Source organism: Geotrypetes seraphini, chromosome 6 (genome assembly GCF_902459505.1).
Source record: "Geotrypetes seraphini chromosome 6, aGeoSer1.1, whole genome shotgun sequence".
NCBI lineage: Eukaryota > Metazoa > Chordata > Amphibia > Gymnophiona > Dermophiidae > Geotrypetes > Geotrypetes seraphini.
In genome coordinates, this window is record NC_047089.1 from 11,980,070 (window position 1) to 12,007,432 (window position 27,363).

General features: G+C 43.6%; 1 protein-coding gene across 2 annotated transcripts in view; it reads right to left on the reverse strand.

Annotated features, from left to right (window-relative positions):
* P2RY6 (pyrimidinergic receptor P2Y6) overlaps positions 1–25,757 on the reverse strand; it is a 141,392-nt gene extending 115,635 nt beyond the window's left edge. The window contains exon 1 of one of the 2 annotated variants that reach the window (XM_033950580.1): positions 25,609–25,757. The gene's annotated coding sequence lies outside the window, so the exon portion shown is untranslated. Of the gene's footprint in view, positions 1–13,041; positions 13,400–25,608 lie in introns of those variants that run through there. The other variant, XM_033950577.1, reaches the window with a different exon arrangement.
* Between the last annotated feature and the right edge of the window lie 1,606 nt (positions 25,758–27,363).

The following is a 27,363-nucleotide window of genomic DNA, read 5'->3' on the forward strand; positions in this document are numbered from 1 at the left end:
TTGAGACATTTAAGTATATCACGGGACGGGTCAAGGTGGAAGATGATATCTTTCTTCTCAAAGGACCCTCGAACACAAGAGGACATCCGCTCAAACTCAGGGGAGGGAAGTTTTGTGGAGACGTCAGGAAGTACTTCTTCACGGAACGAGTGATAGAGCATCGGAACAAGCTTCCAGTACAGGTGATCGAGGCCCGCAGTATCCCAGACTTCAAGAATAAATGGGATACCTATGTGGGATCACTGCGAGGGTCATACCAATGAATAGGGTCGCTAGGATATTGACTTAATAGAGCAGGTCAGTAGAGTTAAGGGGGCCAGTAGACTTATAAGGGTGGGTCAATGGTGTGGGCAGACTTGATGGGCTGTAGCCCTTATCTGCCGTCATCTTTCTATGTTTCTATGTTACTTTCCTCAGCACGTGGAGGCTGAAAAAGCATGATTTTGCCAAGGAATTGAGGTGATCGTTGAGGGAGAGACACTCATTTACACGCGCATTTCAATAATCCATGGGGATTTTCATGCCTGCTCTCGAGTAGATGGAAATGCAATGTGGTGGGTACGATGTTTGCTGGACGCCCAGACTCCTATGTTAGCTTTCTTGAATTTTAAACATAGGCGCCCTGTTCTAGAAATTAGCTTCCACAGAGTATACGCATGAGTTGTACCTTTGCAGAAGGTGTACATTGGTGGGGGGCCCAGATTTAAGCGCTGCTGCGGTCATTTTAAAAAAAGTCTATTTAAAAAAGCATATCAGGATAAAATAGACATTTTTGTGGCTATTTCACATAAGTGCCCTGTTAACAAAATTCATCCCTATAGAGAACATATCAGAGGTTAGGGCTGAATTAAAGCAAGTTTTGGAACTTCTGAGCAGTTTAGCAAGCATCTGTCATCAAGGCTTCCGCCCTGATAGCGGCTGTTGTTCCTTGTGGTGTGTTTTTCATAAATGCTCTTGATTCATTCAATCACTTAACCCCCCCCCCCCAACTTATATGTACAATTAAAGCAGTGATTCTTAACCTTTTTGGAGTCATGGACCCCTTTAGGCTGGAGGAGTTGCCGTACACTGAGAGATTAGAGAAACTGGGCCTCTTCTCCCTACAAACTATAGACCAATCGCCTCTATCCCACTATACATCAAACTAACATAAGGTCTTGTCGCACATCATCTCTCCAACTACATTGAAGACCACCACATACTGCATCCATCACAATCTGGATTCAGAACTAACCATAGAACAGAAACTCTACTAGTATCACTATTAGACATAGTCCGACAACACCTCAGCAAAGGAAACAAGTTGCTTCTCATCCAACTCGATCTTTCTGCTGCATTCGACCTAGTAGACCATCCCACACTACTCCAGATACTAGACGCAATAGGAATCTCAGGTAATGTTCACAACTGGTTCCAAGGTTTCCTTAAAACACGAACATACAGAGTCAAGTCAAAAGATCATCTATCCGACCCTTGGTCAAACCCATGTGGAGTACCACAAGGATCACCACTATCGCCCATACTATTCAACCTCTTCATAGCATCCCTTGGCACAACCCTAGATGCCCTAAACACAGTATCATTCAGCTACACGGATGATATAACTATCCTCCTCCCCTTTGACATTCAAGACCCCTTATCCACAGAACGCCTGAAAATAACAATGGAAACGGTAGAAAAATGGATGTCAAACCATAAGCTGAAACTAAACTCGGATAAAACCAAATTCCTACTACTAGAGAAGGAAAAAAAAAAACATCCTTCACCGAACTTGAATTAAACACAATCAAGTACCCAATGCAAAGCACACTTAAGATTCTGGGAATACAACTAGACAGAAATTGCACAATGCAGACTCAAATCCACAAAATCATCCAAAAAGCATTCTTCACCATGCGAAACCTAAGAAAAATAAGAAAATTCTTCAACAAAGACCAATACAAGATCTTAGTACAATCTCTTGTACTAAGTATTGTAGACTACTGCAACAGCCTATACCTACCATGCCCAAACTACATGATAAAACAACTACAGACCGTTCAGAACACAGCCCTCAGACTCATCTACTCCCTCGGCAAATATGACCACATCACCAACGCATACCTAGACTCACACTGGCTACCGATAAAAGCAAGATCCCAATTCAAATTCTACTGTCTGCTATATAAAGTAACCCATGGAACTGCACCCAGCTACCTAAACAATCGACTATACCGTAACCTCTCACCCAGAATAAGGTGAACTCAGAGCCTATTCATCTACCCCCCTCTCAACGGTACCCGACGCAAGAAACTATACGACAGCCTTTTGGCGACACAGGCAGCAAAGATTGACCCTACCATCTCCAATCTACTGATCAAATCAACAGACATTAAAGTATTCCGAAAAGAAATCAAAACTCATCTTTTCAAAAAACACTTCCCATCATTCTAACCTCACTATAGCACTAGAAAATACTCTCATGAACACCACCACCACCACCACAGCAACACCTTCAACATTGTACAACTCACTACTGTATCCCGAATGTGTTATTATTCATCACAGTAACCTATTATATACTACTCTTTGCTTTGTAATTCTCCTGGAAATGTCCAGACTATCAATTGTAACTTGCTATATACATGATTCTTTGTATTGTAACGCTCCTGGAAATGTCCAGACTACTATTTTGTAATCCGCTTAGAACGAAGGGAATAGACTTAGTAGATAAAGACAGGTTGTTCACCCTCTCCAAGGTAGGGAGAACGAGAGGGCACTCTCTAAAGTTAAAAGGGGATAGATTCCGTACAAACGTAAGGAAGTTCTTCTTCACCCAGAGAATGGTAGAAAACTGGAATGCTCTTCCGGAGGCTGTTATAGGGGAAAACACCCTCCAGGGATTCAAGACAAAGTTAGACAAGTTCCTGCTAAACTGGTGAGACTAGACTCATTTGGAGCACTGGTCTTTGACCTGGGGGCCGCCATGTGCTGAGCACGATGGACCACTGGTCTGACCCAGCAGCGGCAATTCTTATGTTCTTAAGAATTTGATGAAAACTATGGATTCCCTTGCCCAGAAATAGGGGCTGAGCGGTTAAAATCCACGGGGTCCTCGTTTTACCCAGTCCCCCAGAAATATTCACATAAACACAACTTTGCATGCAATGAATATAAAATACTTTTTTTTTTAATCGAGATCTGATTGTCTCATACATGTATGACATACACAACGAATTCTTCAACTTAAACAATCTAAGAAAAATGGCTCCTTTTTTATGCAAAAAGTAATGGCCACTCATTATAATTATGAACTACAATTCTCTTGTGCAAATTGAAACAGTGCTATCACTACTATGTCGACTCTCTCGTTATCTGCGAGAAAAATCAACAATACCTGGCTGTATAGTGAATATAAATGTTCATTTTTATCTGACCCCCTGAAACCCATCCATGGCTCCCCAGATAAAGAACCCCTGAATTAAAGATTCATTCCCCCATCATTGCTTTGGAACTCAGCTATGCTAAGCTCCTTCAGAGTTCATGAAGACATTAACCCCCCCTCCCTTTTTACAAAACCACAATAATGTTTTTTTGTGCAGGCCAGTGTGTTGAATGCTCTGCGCTGCTCCTGACGTTTGTAGAAACTCTACGAGTGTCAGGAGCAGCGCAGAGCATTCAGCTCACCGTCCTGTGCTAGAAACCATTATTGTGGCTTTGTAAAAGAAGAGGGAAAGGGTAGAGGAGAATTTAAAAATTACATAGAGCATTATGGACCCCTGTTAGGTTGCAAAAATTAGATAGTTCTTTGTCTAATAGAAGCTGGCATTGTCATCTAGAATTAGGAACTTTAGATCATTTATTGTTTCATTGCCCATATATTATGAATTTTTGGAAATCAATTTGGGACCAAATTAATAATTTATTAGATAACCCAGTGGCATTATCTTATGATACTGTGATATTTGGTGTGGAAATGAGAGCAAAAAGTCAGATTTCTGCTAACAACAATAAATTATTACTAATAATGACTGGTGTTGCCATTCAGCAGATTACATATAATTGGAAGGATTGGAGGAGATTAAACTATAACTTTTGGTGGAATTCTTTATGCCATATCTACAAAATGGAAAGATTTATTGCTTTACAAAGGGGATACTTTAAGAAATTTCAGGATGTGTAGAAACCATTAACAAAATATTGTCAGGATTAAGTAAAATTATTTCCCTTTTATTTATCAGTTCAGGATGTAGGGAGGGGGGTATTTTATTATTAAATATATTATATAATAGTGGAATATATGGTTGGGAGGGATGGGAAAGGGGAAGGGATAAAAATTTATATAATGTACCAATGATTGTTTATAAGTGATATATTTATTGTTACTGTGAATGAATATATTTTACACTTAATGTAATTTTGAAAATGAATAAATAATATTAAAAAAAAAAACAACTGCCATGATAGCAAAAAAAAAAAAAAAAATGTGAATTTTGCTTGCCCCACATTCTTCTTTTTCTATTTTGCAGAGTTTAATAATTAACGATTCAGTTTTATTTGCTCTAAATTTCTGCTGGTATAAAAGGCAACTTTTTAATTTCTTTGTAAATCTTTTAAATCTGAACTCAGCAGTACTTGGAGCCAAAGCGAGAGAGAGATTTGCCTAGATTATTTCGCTGAAAGAAATAATATGCAGAATGATAATTCCTATCACGGAATCACACAGTCATTCGAGAGCTCTTTAATATTTAGAATGAACATAGAATTATAGCTCTGTTTTACGATAAGTGAGAGTGCCAGAGGGAATGGGGTCTCCAAGGATGTGCAAAGTAATTATGAAAGCGTGATAAAATCTACTTTGACAGATTTTAGCAGCTTGTGCAGTCAGGGCTGGAAAAGAGGAAGAACATGGATGCTCCAGTCAAACATGTTGAGGAGCAAGAGAAAAATATAAATGTGTTCTTTCTACTTTCACTCTACTGGGTCAGACCAATGGTTCCTCAAGTCCAGCAGCTCGCTCCCACAGTGGCCAATCCAGGACCCCAGTACCTGGCCAAAACCCAAAGAGTAGCAACATTCCATAAAGAATCCCAAAGAAACAGCAAGATTTCCGGAATCCTACAGTAGCAACATTCCATGCTACCGATCCAGGGCTAGCAGAGGCTTCCCCCATGTCTTTCTCAATAACAGAGTGGGGATTTTTCCTCCAGGAACTTGTTCCAACCGTTCCTAAAACCAGCCATGCTATCTGCTCTTACCACGACCTCTGGTGGAATGCCCTACCAAAGGAATTAAAGCGCAAAAAGAACACCAGAAAATTAAGACTATCCTTTTCTCAAACTACTTCAACTGAAATTATGACAGAAAAAAGGAAACTAGAACTTTCAGGGATGTACATAGATTATATTTAGTTGAAATGGCCAACCTCCTTAAGAGGTGTGTGAAAAAGTATATGGAGGGCCGGATTCTGTATAAAACACCCGGTCTCAGAAGCCAACGGGCGTCCTGTATAGAATCGGACCTAAGGCCGCCTAAAATAAACCCAATTCTGTAACCGACGTCCATGTTACAGATGCCGGTTAGAGAATTGGGTTATTGTAGATGCGGATGCTAAGCTTATCGTGGCAAGGGATCGCCCTGTCGCAATAAGTTTAGCGGTTGCAGCTGCGGCCGCCAGTCCCCCCACCTTCCCTGAACGAATGCAGCAGTCCTCCCCACCCCCCCTGAAGATCACCGGCAGGAGGGTGGCCAATCCCTCCTGCCGGAACACCCCCTGAAGATCGCCGGCAGGAAGGCGCTAATCTTACCACAGCAGGGAGATCCCTTGCCGCAATAAGCTTAGTGGCCCCGCCTACTTACAATGAGGGCCATTCACTGACCCGTGTTAGTCTTTTGATATGGCTTCCCGTTGTTTTCTAAAGGGAGCCTGGCTATTGACCGTTCAGCCACATTATTTTATTTATTGCAACTATAATACTCTTGTTATTCTCATTTAACTGACAATTTCTAGCTTTTAATTATTTCTTTTGATTGAAAATGACATTCACTTGGGAGCTTTTTATTTTTAAAAACCAATGTGCATCCCGATTGGCTGGTTAGACAGTGGTAGGACGCCTACCGCTGCCTACAATCGCGAAGCCATTTGCAGAATCCGGGCCAGAGTATTTGGCTGCATTAGTAAACCTAGTATTACATATGGATATAACTCTGTAACACCACAACAGAGCTCCGTGTGTTTCAATAAAAAGCCCACATGTAGGCCGCTCTGAATTGACTCCCTAGTCATCAGTAGCGGTCTAGAAGCTCTCAATAAACAATAAACCCTAGAACGATACGAAATGAATATAACATTTTCCTCTTTGCTGTCCACGCCTTTCCTGATAATTCTTAACATTCTATTCGCTTTCTTAGCTGTCGCCACATAACTCCTCCCACACGACACACTGCACTGTTTGTTTAGATCCTATTTAGGTCCCAGTCCCAGGTTTGCCTCGCTCAGCCAAAGGTCCCGCTCACATCAAATCCTGTACCGTCTTGAGCTTACTGAAGTGATGACTTTCAAGAGGTGGAGAATACTTCCTAATATATTCTCTGTGCCAGCATAAGAAGCGCATGGTTGGTAGCATGGGACCCTAAACCTTCGCTCCCTGCTTTCTTAATTTACCTCCTTTTGGACTGTCCAGGAATTCAGCCAGAACAACCAGCGCTGTGAAAACAATCTAAATCTCCACCAGGAAACAATTCTGCATGGCTTCCTCGACATACTTCCGTGACAGGGCAATTCAGATCTCTTCTGATTAAAATTCTCCCTTGCTGACAGAAAAAAAAACTTCCCAAGCTGTCTTCCTGTCGGTGTCCAACTATTTCCCCAGTATTTGAGCCTGCCTAGAATCAGAGGAGTAGGATTAGAAAGGCCATTTAACCTCTCTGTCTAATTCGGGGTTTATACTACACCGATATAGCAGGGCCTAATCCCCTTGAGCATGCCACCAGGGGCATAGCCAGAAGTCCATTTCTAGGGGGATCCCAAAGGTAGACTGAGGGGGCCAGGTAGTCTCTCCTCCCTTCCTCTGCCAGCTGAAGACGTATCCTAACACAAATCCTGTCCTCATGCCAGTGGTACAGTTCAGCCGCCAAAGTTGGCACTCACCTATAATTAGTTCAGATGCTGAACTGAGCGTGTGCATGAGAGCTGGCATTGGCGGCCGAAACACGACGGCTGACAAGTGCTGCTCAAACAGTACAGGCGGGACTCGAGCAGGAGACGTCTTTGGCTGGCGGGGATTGGTATCACCGCCGGCCATTAAAGCAGAGTGGGTCGGAGCCGGAGGTGAGGAGGCCCAGACCCCTGAGTCTCCCTCATGGCTATGCGCTTTCTCTCCTCCTATTATGCAAATCCTTTTGGGATTCAGATGCCAGTTTCTAAGTTTACATAGAAACATGATGGCAGCTAAAGGCCAAATGGCCCACCTAATCTGCCCATCTGCAGTAACCATTATCTCTTTCTCTCTCCGAGAGATCCCACATGCCTATCCCAGGCCCTCTTGAATTCAGACACAGTCTCTGTCTCCACCACCTCTTCCACGCATCTATCAAAGTATTTCCTTAGCTTACTCCTGAGCCCGTCACCTCTTAACTTCATCCTATGCCCTCTCATTGCAGAGTTTCCTTTCAAATGAAAGACTCAACTCATGTGCATTTACATTACATAGGGTATTTGAATGTCTCTTTTCATATTTCCCCTCTCCCTATTGGCTAAGGCTCTTAACATTTGCATCTCCTCTTCCTATAGGCTAAGGCTATTTACACCTGCATTGTGATGTCATAGAGCTTTATGGTTATAGAAACATGATGGCAGATAAAGGCCAAATGACCCATCTGCAGCATCCACTATCTCCTCCTCTCCCTATTGGCTAAGGCTCTTAACATTTGCATCTCCTCTTCCTATTGGCTAAGGCTCTTTACACCTGCATTGTGAGGTCATAGAGCTTTATGGCTAAAAATTAAAAGAAACGTGGCATATAATTCCTGATATTAAGAGTGTGGATGAAAATCATTTTGGTGTGATTATATTTATTGAAGATATTCAGCTTGTATTGAAATAATTTTTATAGAAACATAGAAACATGATGGCAGATAAAGGCCAAATGGCCCATCCACAGCATCTACTATCTCCTCCTCTCCCTATTGGCTAACGCTCTTAACATTTGCATCTCCTCTTCCTATTGGCTAAGGCTCTTTACACCTGCATTGTGAGGTCATAGAGCTTTATAGTTATAGAAACATAGAAACATGATGGCAGATAAAGGCCAAATGGGCCCATCCAGTCTCCCATCTGCAGCATCCACTGTTTCCTTCTCTCCCCATTGGCTAAGGCTCTTAACATTTGCATCTCCTCTCCCTATTGGCTAAGGCTCTTAACATTTGCATCTCCTCTTCCTATAGGCTAAGGCTATTTACACCTGCATTGTGATGTCATAGAGCTTTATGGTTATAGAAACATGATGGCAGATAAAGGCCAAATGACCCATCTGCAGCATCCACTATCTCCTCCTCTCCCTATTGGCTAAGGCTCTTAACATTTGCATCTCCTCTTCCTATTGGCTAAGGCTCTTTACACCTGCATTGTGAGGTCATAGAGCTTTATGGCTAAAAATTAAAAGAAACGTGGCATATAATTCCTGATATTAAGAGTGTGGATGAAAATCATTTTGGTGTGATTATATTTATTGAAGATATTCAGCTTGTATTGAAATAATTTTTATAGAAACATAGAAACATGATGGCAGATAAAGGCCAAATGGCCCATCCACAGCATCTACTATCTCCTCCTCTCCCTATTGGCTAACGCTCTTAACATTTGCATCTCCTCTTCCTATTGGCTAAGGCTCTTTACACCTGCATTGTGAGGTCATAGAGCTTTATAGTTATAGAAACATAGAAACATGATGGCAGATAAAGGCCAAATGGGCCCATCCAGTCTCCCATCTGCAGCATCCACTGTTTCCTTCTCTCCCCATTGGCTAAGGCTCTTAACATTTGCATCTCCTCTTCCTATTGGCTAAGGCTCTTAACATTTGCATCTCCTCTTCCTATAGGCTAAGGCTCTGTGCACCTGCATTGTGAGGTCATAGAGCTTTATAGTTATAGGAACATAGAAACATGATGGCAGATAAAGGCCAAATGGGCCCATCCAGTCTCCCATCTGCAGCATCCACTGTTTCCTTCTCTCCCCATTGGCTAAGGCTCTTAACATTTGCATCTCCTCTTCCTATTGGCTAAGGCTCTTTACACCTGCATTGTGAGGTCATAGAGCTTTATAGTTATAGAAACATAGAAACATGATGGCAGATAAAGGCCAAATGGGCCCATCCAGTCTCCCATCTGCAGCATCCACTGTTTCCTTCTCTCCCTATTGGCTAAGGCTCTTAACATTTGCATCTCCTCTTCCTATAGGCTAAGGCTCTGTGCACCTGCATTGTGAGGTCATAGAGCTGCCCATCTGCAGTAACCACTATCTTTTCCTCTTTCTAAGAGATCCCACATGCCTATTCCAGGCCCTCTTGAATTCAGGCACAGTCTCTGTCTCTACCACCTTTTCCGGGAGACTGTTCCACGCATCTATCAAAGTATTTTCTTAACTTACTCCTGAGCCTGTCACCTCTTGATTACATCCTATGCCCTCTCATTGCAGAGTTTCCTTTCAAATGAAAGAGACTCGACTCATGTGCATTTATATGGGGACATCTTTTTATGCAGGTATCTTATGTGGTAAAGGGCTGAATTTTGCCACTTAACCGCATAACTGCCATCTCTGCTCCCGGAGCATCCACAAATCAGCCAGTTTCGACGTAGGTGCACTAACTGATTTAGCACATGCTAAGGATTAGCACGTGCTAATCAGGGCTGGATTAATCAATAGGCCTAGTAGGCACATGCCTAAGGCACAAAATAGGCTTCCCAGCATCCACTTTTCAGATGTGATAGCTCATCCAGGCTAAAATTAGTTGAAAACAGCATTCAAAGGGACAGATGATGAAATATCGTCTGCAGAAATGAAATATGATAATCACATGTCCCTCAAATCTTTCCCCGCCAAGAGCTGAAGAATATGTTAAAGAAAACTGGAGAAAGTGGAGACCCTTCTGGCACTCCGCAACTGAGCGATTAATAATAATAATAATAATCATAATATATTTTTATATCCCGCCTAACCAGGAGTTCATTGTGGTTTACACAATAGGTACTCAGCATGCAATATAATAATAACATCATATATAATAAAATTCTAAGTAACTAATATAAGCATTATAACTAATAAATAAGGAAAACACAATATAACTAAAATAAGTATAGATAAAAAGATTAAAAGTACATGATAACTACATGATAATATGAAAATCAATAATGCAATATATTATATGTCTTAAATAAGTGGGTTTTAAGATAGTAAGTAAGAACTGGAGAAACGAGAAGATTCAAACATGAATTCATTAATCCTGCTTGGAATGCTAAGGTCCTATCCAAAAGTTTTTTGTAACGACATGCATTTGCTGAAGGAAAATAAAACCAACCAGATCTACGAATATTTTTCTTAGAAATAAAAAAACTAAAATGAGAAACAAGGTAAGCCGGCACTAAGCCAATGAAAACTTTAAAACAAATGCATCCAAATTTAAATAACACTCATAAGAACATAAGCAGTGCCTCTGCTGGGTCAGACCAGAGGTCCATCACTTCAGCCCAACAGGTCCAGGACCTGTGTAGTAATCCTCTATCTATACCCCTCTATCCCCTTTTCCTTCAAACCGTAGCCAGTGAAGTTTTTGATAATATACATTGACATGATCGTGTTTTTTCAGATTAAAAACAAACGAATAGCTGTATTTTGTACGATTAATAGTCGGCTAGTGGTTATTTTATAAGATCCCAGATAAATAACATTACAATAATCCAATACTGAAAGGATTGAACATAGAACCAGGAATTTAAATGATATAAAATCAAAATATTTCCTAATAGTACGCAGCTTCCAGAGGACAATAAATCATCTCTTAACCAGAGAATCTGTATGGGCCTTAAAAGATAAGGACCGATCTAAAATAACCCCTAAAATTTTCAGCGTAGGAGATAACGAATAAGATTGACCGTTTAAAAGTAAAGTTGTTTCAGTAATTTTTTCATTAGGACTAGCTAGAAAGAATTTGGATTGGAGAAATTTCTGTGTGCACCCAGGGCAACCTCTGCGTTTTAGAAAACTTGAAAATCGTGACAGAACCGGTCCTTTCAAAGGATGATGATCTAACAGGAATGCAGAGGATATATTCAACTGCAAGGCAGTCACACTGTGACAAAGGATTTTCCTCGTCTTGTTCATTCAGGGGCCGATGCAGGAAGCAACCGCAGACCCATCTGTAGGGTTTCTGCAGGTTTAACATGGGCACGTAACGGGCAATGCATAGAGGAATTTGTGTGGGTGTTAGCTTGCATGGGAAGACAGAGCACATGTTCTATTCAAATGTATGCCAACAAGCTAATTAAGGCATTCTGTGCATTGCAAAGAGTGCAAAGCTCACTTTTTATGTGTGCACAATATGAGAATTTTCTACGAGGGTCTGGGTTGGTGTGGACCAGTGGTCTCAAACTCAAACCATTTGTAGGGCCACATTTTGGATTTGTAGGGACTTGGAGGGCTGCAGAAAAAATAGTTAATGTCTTTTTAAAGAAATGACAATTTTGCATGAGGTAAATCTTTCCTTTTGGCTAAGTCTTAATAATAATATTGTCATTTATAGCTAAAGAGACATTTGATCAAGAAACTATTTTATTTTACTTTTGTGGTTATGATAAACATACCGAGGGCCTCAAAATAGTACCTGGCTGGCCGCATGTGGCGCCCGGGCCGCAAGTTTGAGACCGCTGGTGTAGACGGTTTTGTGGAGAGGATTTCTTCTCAATCTCTCACACTTAAATGCTGGCTTTGTCTTCTTATGCAAGCAAAGTTTAACGTGAGTAAGTAACAAACACGTGTGCGTGCTTGAACAAAACTGAGAGTGAAAGCTCACATCAGCACCTGTTCTCTCAGAAATTTCTAACGCAACCACTTTGCACAAGGCTCACATTTAGGTGCAGAAAAACAAGCGATGATATGTGCCGACACTTTCATTTTTTTGGTTTGGCCACAGGCACAAGAAGCCACGTTTACCACAAAACCTTCTTCAAAAGTTGCTTTTAACTCCTGACCCCACTCGCTGGTAAAGTGGGGTTACCATATGGCTCCAGAAAAAGGAGGATTGATTGAGACATCTGGGTTTTTCTTCCACTGAAAGCAATGGAAGTAAGGAGTAGAGAATGACACAGGGACAAATTTTTCCCAGTCCCGGCAAGTTTTTTTTCCTGTTCCTGCCAGCTCTGTCCTCATCTGCACAAACCTCAAACGCTTTAACATCATAAGTAGCAACATTCTAGAGCTCAGATTGTGATGTCATAATGCCTCATTCCACCAATGCCTAAGCTCCGTCCTCATCTGCACAAGCCTCAAACACTTTCAAATCATAAGTGTTCGAGGCTTCTGTGGTTAAGAGTTTATAGGAATGGGGCAGGGACAGCGACAAAACTTGTGGGGACGGGATGGGGAAATTGGGTTCCTGCAGGGATGGGGCAAATTTGTCCCTGTGCCATTAGTAAGGAGGACAGATTGAGACGTCTGGGCTTTAGTTCCATTGAAGGCAATGGAAGTAAAACCCGGATGTCTCAAACATCCTTCTTTTTCTGGAGAGATATGGTAAAGCACACATGCCTGCCTGAGAAACTCCCTAGCCCTCTACTTGTCCTGTTTGTCCCTTGATTAGATTGTAAGCTCTACTGAGCAGGGACTGTCTCTTGCATGTTTTAATGTATAGTGCTGCATATGTCTAGCAGTGTTCTAGAGATGATAAGGTTTGTAGTAGTAGTAGGTGTCTGAAATACTCCTCCCACCTTTGCTGCAGATTTGCATGAAATTTGCATGCAGTTAGCTTCTTGCATGCTGTGGTATTATGTTCAATCCGTGCATGGCCTTACCCTGAGCCTCTCTGCTTTGGCTCTTCGGTGTTTCCAGCCTGTTCCAGCCGACGAGCTATCCACAACTTGGAGTGGTCATGTCCTCTGTAGCTGAGGAATATGTCACTCAGATTCTAGCCCCGCAGTGCAGCCCTTGACTTCTGGCACTGCTCTCGTTTCATTGACCTTCGAGGGGATAGGGCGTGGAGCACGCACAAGTATTATGAGGTTATAAATATTTGAAGCGGAGCTCTTGAGAACTCGGTAGTCGTCCTACCTTTTTACTTTTAAGAAGTGACATCCCTGTCTCCCTCTCGTTACTCCCCCTTCCTTTTCCTTTTATTTATCATTGTAATTACAACTTCCCTATCCCCCAAAACCTCTCGTTTCTAATCAGTCCTAATTCGTTATAGTTTTAGATTTACCCTCTTTTTTTTTACCCCGCCTAAATCAAAAATTATATTAGACCTTTTTCATTTTTAATATCGCAAACCGCCCAGATACATGTGATGGTTGGTATATCAAGCCATGAATAAACTTGAAACGATCACCAAATTAAAACTCAAATTTCCTTCTGGAGTAAGGGGAAATTTGATCATATGGTGTTTTATTTAAGGTGCAATATTTGATTTTTCTCTTTAATTTGGTTTAATTCTATTCACTTCCAGGGTGGGTGGGAAGGAGGGATCACTTTATTATTTAAATAAGGGAAGGATTTGAAAGTATATATTTATTTGTGTCTTATAGATTATTCACTGAAAGGGTGGGTGGGGTAAAAAGATGATTTGGGGGCATTGGTAAGTTGTATGTGCTTTTCCTGTTTTATTGTATGCTTCTAAATTTGTACATTGCACTGTTAAATATTTTGAAAACTCAATAAAATATATTTTTTTAAAAGCGGAATACTTGTACATATGCACCTTCCTGCCAAGCAGATAACTCATGCTCACTTGCAAACAGTTTCTCTTGCACCAGCGCCTCCTGCTGGTGAAAATACTCTTCAAAAAGAAAGGCAAGGACAGAGTGAGCTTCATTTATATTAGACATTTATGTACTTCCTATCAAGGTTATCAAAGTGGTTTACAATCAGGTCCTCAAGCATTTTCCCTGTCTGTCCATCTAATGTACCTGGGGCATTGGAGGACTGAGTTACAAGGAGCAGCACAGGATTTGGGCCCACACTGTCAGCTGTGACCGCTGCACCGCTCTCACCCCCCAGCTGCAAATGTATCAAGTTGAGTCTTTAAAAAGCTTGACCTTTATTTCCTCATATTCACGTGGCCTAACGGAGCCATTAGCTTGGAAAGCACATGCCAAGTCTCTCTTCAGCATGACCCCAGCAGAGTTCTCCATTACAAGCCATTAAATATTGATTTTACCACTTTTAATACATCACAGAGCAAGTTCATTAGTTCTCACAAACACTGCACTGAACCTTCTGTTTTGGTGTGTTTTACTTTTGCCAAATGTGCCTAACTGAAAAATAAAAAGATATATCATTTATATACCGTATAGACTTTATATATACTGTATTCTTCCAGGATCTACAAAAATAGAAGCTATTGATCACTTTCTTTTTCTAGCGTGCATTTGTGGCATTATATATCCTCTAGAATATGCACACTTAGGAGGCCGTGATCTCTGACAGCGTGGTGTCTGCTTCCTTGGCCGCATTCTATTTGCGGCGCGTGCAGTGATTTCAGCGGCGCTGCCGGGACGCCTCTTCTCAGCCCTGGACCAGCAAACGCAGCAGCCGCGGGGCATTTGCTAGGCCGGCCCACTTCGATAATGCGAGGTGGGCCGGCCTAGCAAAAGCCCCGAGGCTGCCCGGGCTAGCGGATGCTGGACAGGTGGAGCAGAGAAAGGAGAAGGGGTACTACTGGACAGGGGGATCAGGTAAGGGGTGCTGCTGGACAGGGGGGGGGGAGGTAAAACGAAGGGAGAAGGGCTGCTGCTGGACAGGGGAGCAGGGAAGGGGTGCTGCTGGACAGGGGGGAGGTAAAAGGAAGGGAGAAGGGCTACTGTTGGACAGGGGGAGCAGGCAAGGGGTGGTGGTGGACATCCAAGGAGAGAGAGAGAGACAGAAAGAAAGAAAGACAGACAGACAGCAGCCAAGGAGAGAGAGAGACAGAAAGACAGACAGACAGAAAGTGGCCAAGGAAAGAGAGAGAAAGAAAGAAAGACAGACACACACATCTATTCTAGCACCCGTTAATGTTAAAGACTAGTATATATATATATATGACTAGTATATATATATGGAGGAAGAAAACTGAGTTTCTATATTTGTGAGATATACTTGTTGAATGTGGACCTTGGGGCCCGGATTCTATAAACGGCATCCCGATTGTAGGCTGCCAACTGCTGCCTAACCAGCCAATCAGGATGCTTGTTTTCTAAAATAAAAAAAAACAACAAACCTGAGGCAGGCCGCCTACATTGGAGGTGCCTCCAGGAGACTAGGGAGGCACACAAGCCCGCCTAAGCTTGCTTAAGGCTAGGCGTGAGCGTGGCTTGGCCTGGAAGTAGCCTTAGGAGGACCTAGGTGACCCTACACATCTCCCTAGGCCTGCGGTAGACATGTAGGCCAGCAAAATGGATCTCCCTGCAGCAATAAGTTCAACGGCTGTGGCCGCTCATTTCCCCCTTACATCACCGGCAGGAGGGATACCTAGTCCCTCCTGCCAGAACCCTTCCACCCCTACCGACCATAGCGGACATCCCCCTACTAGACCCCCCCCCCCCCAGCCTTCCCCGGACCCACTTCCATTCCCCGGACCATCCCAGCCCCCTCAACTCCTCCCTAACTTAGATTGTTGGCCGGCTGGAGGCATCCTTCCTGCCTCCAGCCAGCTGGCCTACCTTCTCAAGAATGGCATGCCTGCCCCTTCCCGGTGCATTGTGAGAATCTGGCCAATCAGAATCTTAGGCTACTCCCAGTGCATCCCAGAATGCACTGCGAATTGGGCCTCAGATTCCGATTGGCCCAGGTGCCTAAGGCTCATCCTATGGAATGGGCCTTAAGTGCCTGGGCCAATCAGGGCCTAAGGCCCCTCCATGGTGCATCTCATGATGCACTGGGAAGGGGCAGGCCTGCCATTCTTGAGAAGGCAGGCCAGATGGCTGGAGGCAGGAAGGATGCCTCCAGCCAGCCAAAGATCTAAGGGGGCTGGGGTGGTCTGGGGGGTGGAAGGAGGTCCGGGGGGGTGGAGGGTTCTGGTGGAGGGTGCCCACTATGTTCAGTAGGGTTGGAAGGGTTCCGGCAGGAGTGACTGGGCATCCCTCCTACCGGTGATGTACAGCGGGGGGTGGAGGTTCTGGTAGAAGGGACTGGGCATCCCGTCTGCTGCGCGATGTTTGGTGGGGGGGTTCCTTGCCGCGATAAGCTCAGCGGCAACCCGATTCTGTAACTGGCACCTGTGACATGGACGTCGGTTAGAGATTCTTTATAGGATACCCTTGTGCGATTCTCAAAAGCCACTTAGGCGGCTTCTGAGACTGGGTGTCCTATACAGAATCCGAGCCTGGGTGCCTTATGGACCCATTTGGTAATTGTTTGGATCTTTTCACATTTTTCACTTGGGAGTCGTGAATTTGGAGAAGGCACAAATACTGGCAGCACGCTATAGTGGAAATCTACACCTTCATCTCCTTGCTGGAACTCAATCTACAGTATCAAACAGGATAAGTAACATCTTGGGTTTATTTCAGGGCTATGATGTGTGTGATTACACCAGTTTTGGATGGTGTAAATCTTAACCGAACACTTTTCTCACTATTATCTTTATGAGTTTGAGATATTATTAAGGGCTGGATCTTCCTAGTATGAGTATTAAACTTTTTGAAGATCCATTCTATATTTGATTTTTCTCCCGATAGTATTTTTTTTCATGCTATATCTTTTCCCAAAATGTTTGTGCTCTAGAGCAGTGATTCCCAACCCTGTCCTGGAGGAACACCAGGCCAATTGGGTTTTCAGGCTAGCCCTAATGAATATGCATGAGAGAGATTTGCATATAATGGAAGTGATAGGCATGCAAATTTGCTTCATGCATATTCATTAGGGCTAGCCTGAAAACCCGATTGGCCTGGTGTTCCTCCAGGACAGGGTTGGGAACCACTGCTCTAGAGACTTACCTGCCGAACCAAAAGATCAGCCAGATGTCTTGGTTGCTCTATTGCACCCAAAGGCAGTTTTTCCAACATTGGTTTATTTGAATTGACAGTGAAATTGAGTGCCTTAATGGGATTATAATTAATTGCATGTATTAATCATAAGCTGTAATGTGTTTTTGCTGAGGTAAAGAACAAGCAAACATAACCAGAGGTCATTAACACATGGACTTCCTCTTGGCTTGGTTTACCATGCTAGAAGCCTCATTTTTTATAGATTTGCAAGAATGGAAATGAATTGTTCGGGTCAGAACTCGCTTAATCCCCACCTACAGTTTACTTAAGGCTCTGCCAAACGCACCTGCCCCTAATTTGGGAGCTTGACTCCTAGCACAGTGTTCTTCAACCTTTTTACACCTATGGACCGGCGGAAATAAAATAATTATTTCGTGGACCGGCAAACTAATAAGACTGAAATTTTTAAAAACCCCATTGCCGCCCTGTCCCCCTGAGCTCGGTCCCGTTAACCATCTGATCCCATCCGCACAAGCCTCAAATAGTTATGATTTTATATTGAACATATTTTATTAAAGTATAAAAAGAAACAATATTCTGTACAATTGTCATTTTATAAATATAAATAATACAGGGCAAGGATCAACAAAACCCCCGTCTCCCCTCCCCTTCACATATATCCCCTCTACTATCAAGAAAACTGAATAAGCCAAATTATTACAGAATGCTACACAAATATCATGCTAACAGAATACCACAGTCACACATGGCAGGAATGGTGTTAGGGGGAGTGCAACTAGGGCAACTGCCTCCTGGTCAGAGAGAGCCCTAAGCCAGCTGGAAGCTAAAGACGCACTGCCTGGGCTATGCACTCCCCAGTTATGTCTAACATCAGCTCTAGCAGGATACATATTTTAAATCTGATATATTCTAATCACAAGATAGAAATAAAATTATTTTTTTCTACCTTTTGTCGTCTCTGGTTTCTGCTTTCATCGTCTTTTCACTCTCTTCCATCCAGCGTCTGCCCTCTGTCTCTTCAATCCAGCATCTGCCTCTTCCATCCACTGTCTGCCCTCTACCCCTCCCCCTCCCATATGGTATCTGCGTTCTTTCTATGCCCCTCTCTCCTACACCAGATCTAGCATCTTTGTCCCTCTTTCCTTATTTTTCATCTGACCCCCCCTTCCCAGCATCAATCTCTCTCTACCTTGTCATTTCTCTGTCTCTCCCCTTTCCCTCATCTGATCTCTCCATTCTATCCTGACTCCTTCCCCTCCTCTAATCTCCCTGCCAGCTGTTTCCTTCCAATGTTCCTCCTCCCCTGTCAAGCAATACCTTCTCCCTTTCTTCCTCCCCTTATCCAACAGTAACTCTCTTCCCTTCCCCTTCTCCCCTGTCAGCAGTAGCCCCTTCCCCTCCCTTGTCCAGGAGTACCCCTTCTCCCTTTCCTCCTCCCCTTATCCAACAGTAATTCTCATCCCTTCCCTTTCCCTTCTCCTCCTCCCCTGTCCAGCAATCCTTCTCCCTTTCTTCCTCCCCTTATCCAACAGTAACTCTCTTCCCTTCCCCTTCTCCCCTGTCAGCAGTAGCCCCTTCCCCTCCCTTGTCCAGGAGTACCCCTTCTCCCTTCCCTCCTTCCCTCTCCAGCAAATGTTTCCTCTATGTAGGCTAGCAGCAGCTCTGTGTGCTTTTAACTTCGGCACACAGCTGCCCCTAAGCAGTATTTTAGCACGGTTTCATGAGGCAGCCTCGGGGCCTTTGGTAGGCCAGCCCGCTTCGATGATGCGATGTGGGCCGGCCTACCAAAGGCCCCGAGGCTGCCTCATGAAACCGCACTAAAATACTGCCTAGGGGCAGCTGTGTGCCGTAGTTAAAAACACACAGACCTGCCGCTGCTTTTCCGGGGGTGCGGAGAAGTCGGTGGTGGAAGGCAGGAGTGCCGGCATAGCGACGGCAACAGGAAGTTGAACGTCAGCTGACGCCGGCACCTTTTGTTGCGGCGGGGTCCTGAATCCTTCGCGGACCGGCAAGATTTTTTTGCGGACCGGCACCGGTCCGCGGACCGGCGGTTGACGAACTGTGTCCTAGCAGAAATACTGTCAGACTACTGCTAGGGATCAGGGGTGCCATTAGGATCCCAGGTGCTTGACAGATCACTCCCGCTTCCCCTAGACCACCAGGGAGAGCCTCCAGTAAGCGCCAGGTGGGGGTCCAGGGTTTTGGGGGAAAGATATTCAGGAGGTCAGTGGAGTCCAGCAGAAGGGTATTTATGTTGTAGAAGGGGAGCTTGGGCACTTGGGAGGTTATGCATGTTGATGCAAAGTCCAGATGTCTCAATCTGGCCTCCTTAACTTCCATTGCTTTCAAAGAAAGTAAAACCTGAATAGCTCAATTGAGCCATATGGTAACCCTTGGGAGGGGGGATCTTGGGGATTGGGGACTATAAGAGCATAAGAATTGCCGCTGCTGGGTCAGACCAGTGGTCCATCCTGCCCAGCATGAGCAAATGAATAATGGACTTTTAAAGAAATAAGTCTACATGAAATTTAAGAGATAGCTTAAAAATAGAAATAAATAAATATTTTTCACGCATTGGGTGGAGTCAGTGAGTACTGCTGCTGCACTGACATATGTTTATCAGAGTAGCGTTCTGAGATATCCCCTGCGTGTAATTAGTATTATGCAGTTCTTTGTAAGCTTTGGTACATATGACAAGATATAGTATTCTGGACTACAATAGGATGTGTTCGAGATTTCAGTTGCACAACTGGAAGAACTCTAGGTATGTGCATGCTTTACCAAATCTTATTCTGTAGACTAACACCTATCTCATTAAAATGCTGTTCTGACAATGTAAATAGAATTAAATGATTAAATAAGAACATAAGAATAGCCTTAGTGGGTCAGACCAAAGGTCCATAAAGCCCAGTAGCCCTTTCTCACGGTGGCCAATCCAGGTCCCTAGTACCTGACCAAAACCCAAAGAGTAGCAACATTCCAGTATCTCAAAGAATAGCAAGATTCCGGAACCCCAATGAGGACAACATTCCAGAGCTAAGATTGTGATGTCATAATGCCTCATTCCACAGTGCCTCAGAGCCAACCTCATCAGTGATGTTATAATGACTTGATTGTCCTATGCTTGGCACATGTAAGAGCATAAGAATAGCCTTACTGGGTTAGACCAATGGTCCATCAAGCCCAGTAGCCCATTCTCACGGCCAATCCAGGTCACTAGTACCTGGTCAAAACACAAGGAGTAGCAACATTCCAGCATCTCAAAGAATAGCAAGATTCAGGAACCCCAATGAGAGCAACATTCCAGAGCTGAGATTGTGATGTCATAATGCCTCATTCCACAGTGCCTCAGAGCCAACCTCAGCAGTGATGTTATAATGACTTCATTGTCCTATGCTTGGCACACGTAAGAGCATAAGAATAGCCATACTGGGTCATACCAATAGTCCATCAAGCCCAGTAGCCCGTTCTCACAATGGTCAATCCAGGTCCCTAGTACCTGGCCAAACCCTTAGAAGTACCAACATTCCATGCTACCGACCCATGTCTAAACCTTTCTTAAAACCAACTATGCTATTCACTCTTACCACATCCTCTGGCAATGCATTGCAGAGCTTAACTATTCTCTGAGTGAAAAAATATTTCCTCCTATTAGTTTTAAAAGTATTTCTCTGTAACTTCATTGAGTGGACTTCAACAAGGCATGCCTTACCTTTTTTTTTTTTCATAACAAGCACAGTGCCATAATATCATCATTAGTTCACGTGAAATATCGATGCTCACATATAAAAATTTTCAAAGTTCTTCACCGTAAGTCCTTAAGCAGCAAACCCATAAACAGAATCCCCACCATTGACGTGATCACATTTTCATAGACTGCTTTGGGATGTGGAACAATCCTTAATGCAAACGCGGTCATTTCTTTTTTGAAGGTTTTGTAGTCTGTGGTCGTAGTCAATAGGTTGTAGAGTTGGACGTCAAGTGGAGCAGCTCGAGTGGCTAGGAGGTTGTCGAACCGTTTTTTTCGTTTGACGTTTTTGGTTGGAGGGCGTGTGAATGGTGCGTGGGTTCTGCTATGCCTGGTTGAGGTGGATTGAATTAGTCGATTGTTCCAATAGGTTGGGTTGTCTCCGTTTAAAGTTGAAAGGTTTAAATACGAACACAAACATTTCACACGGGCTAATGATGACTTATACCACCGTGCTTGTTATGGAAAAGAGTAAGCGTGCTATGTTGAAGTCCACTCACAAAAATTTAAGGGTCCTTTTATTAAGGCACGCTAAAGATTAGCGAGCGCTAAACGCTAAGGCGTCCATTATTCTTGAAACCTTCGCCTTCCAAGCAGCCAAGCTGAACTCATGGCTTGCCCAAAAGATACTCGAGGCCCCCACTTACCTCGGCTTCAGAAAATCACTCAAAACTTACCTATTCAGCAAACAAGACCCCTAAGGGTCCCCCCCAGATTTCATTACACTTCGCCCCCCCCCCACACTCTTCTCCTCCTCCATGATAGCTTCTCTATTCCCGATCTTCCCCAATCTCCCCTCCTCCTCTATCAAGTTCGGTTAAAATTTGTTATATATCTGATAATTTGTTGTAAATCTGCTTGTCAACGCGGATCCTAATTTAACTCACCGGGTATGGCGGTATATAAGAATAAAATTATTATTATATATTTTTTTATTTATAAGATTTTCAATTTTACAAGTATACAATAACACTTGATACAGATCGAGTAAATACAATTTAAGCATACAAAGCAAAAAGAAAGTAAACTCTTTAGTCCACAATTTAGGAACTCAAGAAAAGAAATTAATCACAGTGGAAATTATCAAATAACTAATTGCAAGAGAAACGGTACTAGATACACCTTCCTACAGCCCAATGGCAAGTCAGATATCATTAAGCACAGTTACCAGTCCTTCTTTCGGCTCAACAAATTCCAAGAGTTGTTGAGGCTCCAAAAAAAAAAAGAAAATTCTTATTCTGATAAGAAACATAACATTTTGCAGGATACTTAACAAGAAATGTAGCCCCCAGAGCCAGAGCACTGCTGTACATTAAAAACATTCAAGACACAGTCCCTGCTCAGTAGAGCTTACAATATAATCAAACAGGCAAACAAGATAAGGAGGGGGTTAGGAGTTAAAGCATCCTCCTTCCATCCTTTGTTATCATTGGGGAGGGAAAATAGTTGATCTGGAGATTTAAACGGTTATAGCTGGATCAAGAATTTTATCTTCTTTCTCTGTACTCAGAATTGGTTAACAATATACAGGATGCCCACGAAAACACTCCTTGATTTTAAATGGTTACAAAACCAAAATTTATTTGGCATATTCTTTCACCTTTGAGGCTACAGTTTCATCAACTCATAAAGTTTCATATGGCATCTGTGGATTACATACACTCGATGTGTGCCCCATCTGTTACTCGGCAAACGTCGATGTGATAATCGAGCTCGGACCAGCGTGATTGCGTTTATAGCTTCAGCGATGCGTTCCTGCAGATCATCCAACTGGAGGAAGACAGCGATTCACTAAACAATTTCAGGAACACCGACTGGGATGGCCGATCCAAAAAGAAGCGACAGCTGAGGATCAGTCGCTCACGTCCTTGCCGACTGTCCTGCTCTTTGCCGCCCCGAAATCCCAGCTGCTCTCTGCCTCTCTGCTCTCTGCCCAGCAGCCCTGAAATCCCAACCATACTTCCCCCCCAAAACCACCCTGCTCTCTGCCTCCCTGACTCTCCCGGCTCGCACTGCAGGGAAGGACTCTCTTGCTCTCTGCCGCCCTTCCCTGCAGTGCGAGCCCGTGGTTTTAACCCATGGGTTTAAAGCGGGGCTGCACTACGGCGGGCTCGCGAAAAAAAGTAGAAAAGTTTCCAGCTTTGATTGAAGTACAAGTTTCCAGTTTTTCCTTGTGCGAAGAGCATGCGCAGGCCATCTATAGGCAAAGAAGATGGTCTGCGCATGCGTCGGGATCGCTCTTCAGCGATCCGTGTGGTCGGTGTGGGGCGTGCCTCCGATCGAGTCAATTTGTATGAAGACTCGTTGTGAATCAGTCGCCCGGCCATGGATCGGATCAGATCATCCACGGAGCGGTAAGGTTAGTGAATCTAGCCCAAAGTAGTTTCAAAACAAAACAAAGAGTTTGGTCAGCAGAAAACAGGGTCCCTGAGGAATCTCGCCTTTGCCGGCAGAATCATCCTTTTCTTTTTTTTTTTTAACTAACTTTTTTTTAAAAAAATTGAAATTTTAAGTCAGAACAGTAAAATAACATAACATTATACCATAGATATGATATAAATCCAAACATAACAAAAACTGAAAGTACAGAAATGGAAGCAGGACATGTTACAGACAAGCTACATTAAAATCTGTGTAAATAACAGGGTTTTAAACATGTCAAACGCGTAGCACAAAACCAGCTTAAAATGTTATCAAAAAATATATCACCAGGAATAGTAGTAGAAAAAAAGAAGGGGGGAGGAGGGGTTCCCCAGTAAGCACCACGTAATAACAATCAGCCAAGTCTGGAACGTTCTTCCGGAGGCTGTTATAGGGGAAAGCACCCTTCAGGGATTAAAGAAAACACAGGGGGACTGCGAAGATCTGCAACGTGACATAACCACGCTCGAGAAATGGGCCGCCACATGGCAAATGAGGTTTAACATATTTATCTGCCGTCATCTACTATGTTACTATAAGTGTAAGGTGATGCATGTCGGTAACAAAAATCTTATACACAAATACAGGATGTCTGGTGCGGTACTCGGAGAGACCCCCCAGGAAAGAGACTTGGGAGTACTGGTCGACAAGTTGATGAAGTCGTCCGCACAATGCGCAGCAGTGGAGGCGGCAGCGAAAAGGATGAACAGAATGCTTGAAATGATTAAGAAGGAGATCACAAAGAGATCGGAGAAGGTTATCATGCCGCTGTACCGGGCCATGGTACGCCCCTAGCTGGAATACTGCATCCAACACTGGTCACCGTACTTGAAGAAGGACACGGTACTACTCAAAAGGATCCAGAGAAGAGCGACTAAAATGGTTATGGAACTGGAGGAGGTGATCAAGGCAGACAACGTGCCAGACTTTAAGAATAAATGGGATACCCATGTGGGATCCCTACAAGGGTCAAGATAAGGAATGGGTCATTAGGGCATAGACAGGGGGTGGGTAAGCAGAGTGGGCAGACTTGATGGGCTGTAGCCCTTTTCTGCCGTCATCTTCTATGTTTCTATGATGTACAGTGAAAGATTAGAGAAACTGGGCCTCTTCTCCCTTGAAAAGAGGAGATTGAGAGGAGACATGATCGAAATATTCAAGGTACTGAAGGGAATAGACTTAGCAGATAAAGACAGGTTGTTCACCCTCTCCAAGGTGGAGAGAACGAGACGGAACTCTCTAAAGTTGAAAGGGGATAGATTCCGTACTAATGTAAGGAAGTTCTTTTCACCCAGAGAGTGGTAGAAAACTGGAACGCTCTTCCAGAGTCTGTTATAGGGGAAAACACCCTCCAGGGATTGAAGACAAAGTTAGACAAGTTCCTGCTGAGCCAGAATGTACACAGGTAAGGCTAGTCTCAGTTAAATCGACCTAAATAAATCCAGTAAAAATTCCATCTGATACTGAAGGGAATAGACTTAGTAGATAAAGACAGGTTGTTCACCCTCTCCAAGGTAGAGAGAACGAGAGGACACTCTCTAAAGTTAAAAGGGGATAGATTCCATACAAACATAAGGAAGTTCTTCTTCACCCAGAGAGTCTTCCGGAGGCTGTTATAGGGGAAAACATCCTACAGGGATTCAAGACAAAGTTAGACAAGTTCCTGCTGGACCGGAACGTACACAGGTAAAGTTAGTCTCAGTTAGGGCACTGGTCTTTGACCTAGGGGCTGCCGCGTGAGCGGACTGCTGGGCACGATGGACCACTGGTCTGACCCAGCAGCGGCAAATCTTATGTTCTTAAGTCAAATTTTGAAGGAATGACACATAAGAACATAAGCCGTGCCTCTGCTGGGTCAGACCTGAGGTCCATCATGCCCAGCAGTCCGCTCATGCGGCGGCCCATCAGGTCAGGACCTGTATACTAGCCCTCTATCTATACCCCTCTATCCCCTTTTCCTTCAGAAAATTGTCCAATCCCTTCTTGAACTCCAATATCACTCCCTCTGGAAGCGCGTTCCAGGTGTCCACCACCCGTTGGGTGAAGAAGAACTTCCTAGCATTGGTTCTGAATCTGTCTCCTTTTCATTTTTCCGAATGACCTCTCGTTCTTGTAGTCTTCGAAAGTTTGAAGAATCTGTCCCTCTCCACTTTCTCTATGCCCTTCGTGATCTTGTAAGTCTCTATCATGTCCCCTCTAAGTCTCCGCTTCTCCAGCAAAAAAAGCCCCAGTCTCTCTAATCTTTCAGCGTATGAAAGGTTTTTCCATACCTTTGATCAAACGTGTCGCTCTCTTCTGAACCCTTAATACATCAATGGTATTTTCTACAATAAGATTGAACAGGGTCCCTCCAATCTCATCAGGGCATCCAGCCCTTTCAGTTCTAGCAGGCGCGACACAAAAATCTACCAGACGGCATTAATCCAGCTGTGCCGTGCTCTGCTCTCTAATGAAGGGTTTTTTTTTTTTGTGGCATTCTGTTTCGCCTCACTACGGGGACCGGCTTTAACACTTCGGCCACCACTTTCAACTGCATCACACTGGAATCAACTTGGAGACGCAAATATTGATATAAGACACGGCTTGGGGTTACTTCTTTAAGTGGCTGTGTGTATGTTTGGTTGCTAGGGAGCTTGAAAAACACACTTCTTTGGGGTTTTCTTTAAGAATAAATTATTTCCTTTTTAACTTTTAGCTGAAAAGGGGCCTCAGCAGACGACTATTTAGAGCAGCGGTCTCAAACTCGCGGCCCGCCAGGTACTATTTTGAGGCCCTCGGTCTGTTTATCATAGTCACAAAAGTAAAATAAAACAGTCTCTTTAGCTATAAATGACAATAATATTATTATTAAGACTTAAGAACATAAGAAGCGCCATCTCCGGATCAGACCTTCGGTCCATCAAGTCCGGCGATCCGCACACGCGGAGGCCCCGCCAGGTATACACCTGGTTTATTTTATAGCCACCATATCTTTATATGCCTTTCTCAAGGAGATATGCATCTAGTTTGCTCTTGAAGCCTAGGACGGTCGATTCCGCAATAATCTCATCTGGGAGGGCATTCCAGGTGTCAACCACTCTCTGAGTGAAGCAGAACTTCCTGACATTAGTCCTGAACTTGCCCCCCCTTAGCTTCATTTTATGTCCTCTTGTCCGTGTCAAATTGGACATTGTAAATAATCTTCTCTGCTCTATTTTGTCGATTCCTTTCAGTATTTTGAAGGTCTCGATCATATCCCCACGCAGTCTCCTTTTCTCAAGGGAGAACAATCCCAGTGTTTTAAGTCGATCCTCATATTCCAGTTTCTCCATACCCTTCACCAGTTTAGTTGCTCGTCTCTGCACCCTCTCCAGCAGTTTTATATCCTTCTTTAGGTAGGGAGACCAATGTTTTACAAAGCTGCGATATCGTTTTCAGCACACGCAGCATTTTAGCACACGCTACGCGGCTAGAACTAACGCCAGCTCAATGCTGGCGTCAACGTATAGCGCGTGCGCTGCTTTGTAAAAGGAGCCCTTAGCCAAAAGGAAAGCTTTATAAACTATAAAGACAATTTTTCATTTTATGCCATTTCATTTCCTTTTAATATATAATTCTAAAAAATAAAATTGTGGAACACGTCAAAGGACATTTTTTTTTCACTCAGAGCATAGTTAAGCTCTGGAACGCATTGCCAGGGGATGTGGTAAGAGCGGATAGCGTAGGTCAGCGGTCTCAAACTTGCGGCCCGGGGGTCACATGCAGCCCGCCAGGTACTATTTTGAGGCCCTCGGTATGTTTAGCATAAACACAAAAGTAAAATAAAGCAGTTTCTTCATCATATGTCTCTAACTATAAATGACAATATTATTAAGACTTAGGGCTCCTTTTACAAAGTTGCGATAGCATTTTTAGCGCATGCAGCATTTTAGCTTGCGCTAAACCCGCGCTACGTGGCTAGAACTAATGTCGGCTCAATGTTGGCGTTAGCGTCTAGCGTGCGCTAAAACCGCTAGCGCAGCTTTGTAAAAGCAGCCCGTAGCCAA